This window comes from Macaca nemestrina, chromosome 4 (genome assembly GCF_043159975.1).
Source record: "Macaca nemestrina isolate mMacNem1 chromosome 4, mMacNem.hap1, whole genome shotgun sequence".
NCBI lineage: Eukaryota > Metazoa > Chordata > Mammalia > Primates > Cercopithecidae > Macaca > Macaca nemestrina.
Window position 1 is genome coordinate 158,378,982 of NC_092128.1, and position 2,336 is coordinate 158,381,317.

Consider the following 2,336-nt stretch of genomic DNA (forward strand, 5'->3'; position numbering starts at 1 on the left):
TCAGCCTCCCGAGTAGCTGGGACCACAGGGGTGCACCACTATGCCTAGCTAATTTATTTTTGTAAAGGCAGGATCTCCCTATATTGCCAGGCTGGTCTTGAACTCCTGGGCCACTGTACAGTATTATCTTAGCTTAGAAAAAATGTATGAAGACTACATCAAAATTAAATAGGTACTCTGGATGATGGTATTTTGAGTGCCTTTATTTTTTCTTTAAAGTTTTTCTCCCTTTTCCAAACTGTCATATTTGAATTTTTTGAAGCAAAAACTTTTTTAAGAGAATTAAAGCATTTAGAAATAATAGCCATAGGGCAAGCATAGATAGAGGTATGGTAGGTAGGTAAAGTTATCAAAATAAAAATAGTTGAAGATAAGTTTTTTAAAGTGTGATTCATATTAAGAAGGAAAGGAGAAAATGTCTCAACCGTCTCCCCATGATTTTTAAGCAAATCCTAGGACTATTAAAGATTCTGGACACATACAGGAGAGTCAGATTGTATTTCAAAAAGATTTATTTTCTTTTTAAATCATGAAATATCACTTATATTTATTAGTTTAAAAATCTACTTTATAAACACAAATTCTCTGATAATCAATAAAGCTAAAGCTGTACATGAGCTATAGAGAGTGTGTGTCCTGAGTATCGTCGCTGAATATCTTAATTGACTCATTTTGTTGTTGGTATTTTAGCAACAGGGTCTTCCTCTGTCACCTTGGCTGGAGTGCAGTGGGGTGATCATAGCTTACCGCAGCCTCAAACTCCTGGGTTCCAGCACTCCTCCCACTCCAGCCCCTGGAGTAACTGGGACTATAGGCGAGCACCACCAGGCCCAGCAGTTTTTAAATTTCCTGTAGACCTGAGGTCTCGCTCTGTTGGCCAGACTGATTCGGAACTCCTGGCATCAAGCAATCCTGTCTCCTCGGCCTTCCAAAATGCTGGGATTACAGGCGGGAGTCACCATGCCATCTGGCTTGTTTATTCTTAATCTTAAATTTATTGAGTATATAATCATTCAAACAATTTTAAAATCGTATTCACTCTTTAATTTTTAAAACATCTACCACAGGTGGAAGAAATGTATATAATCATTCAAACAATTTTAAAATCATATTCACTCTTTAATTTTTTAAATATCTGCCACAGGTGGGAGAAACGTAATCCAGCTTCTCATTTTCCAAACCCATTGTAATTTAGCCTCTAAAATAAAACCCTTAAAATCTGAACAAGTAATCAGCATTGCTTAACTGAAAAATGATTGATCATGATTAGTTATGGAACAAGTTTTATTTGTATTTGTTTGACATTGGTTTCACTCAATGGATGAGATTATTTAGTAAGCAAATATAACTTTGAAATTCTTACAACTGTTGGTGAAATCTCTTTACAGATTGTGAAACATCTGTTTAATTCTCATTTGGTGGTACAAGGTACTCGATGATGAATCACTAACAAGGACTTCTTTACTCATGTTTTAATTTCTAACAAAACAAAATCATGTAACCATCCAAGAGGAATCTAGGAATACGTGTTGAATTAATATGTGATTTCTGTATAGTTTGGTTATGAGGCTACCACAGGTTTTCATCATCTGGATTTTTTCCTTCTAACTTCAAATATTATTTTTGAAATAAAACCTCAGATGCTAAAGTGAATAAAATAAAATAAAAGTGAAACCCTATACATTTGAAGCACAGAACTTTATCGTAAATACATAGAAATGATATCTTTGTTTTTTATGCCTATCTAGAACTAGAATAACACATTTTTTTTCCTTTTGGATTTTGAAACACTGCACACACACACACACATGCACACACACAAATACATACACACACATGCATATAAATAGCTCTAGTTCAGATAATGTGATTTTTAAAAGCATGCCAATTTGGTTGTGAATTATTATACCAATAAGATATAATTAGAGAATAATTTATTTCCTTCATGAGTATACTGAAAATTAATAATGCTATTCCTCAAATGACCTTTCAGACTTCACCTCTGGACCACAGCCCATCATGCTTTGCATTGTGTTATTGATACACTGGTACTAAATTAAACTCAGATTTTAGGAGTTATCTTGAAGAAATCAGCAAATACTGTACATGAATACAAACTTGAACATCCTTGGATAATTTATAGCTTCTTACGTCAAATGTTGATGGAAAGCATTTGAGAATAGATTGTGGATTAAGCAGGGATGACATTTGAAGTGGACTGAATGGGGATTAGCTGCTACTGTTCTGGAATCTCGGGCCTATGGAATGCTAGCCTGCTAGACTGTTCCACTCACATATTCCAGCTCGACAACAGATCTCACAGTTATCGGTGTCAC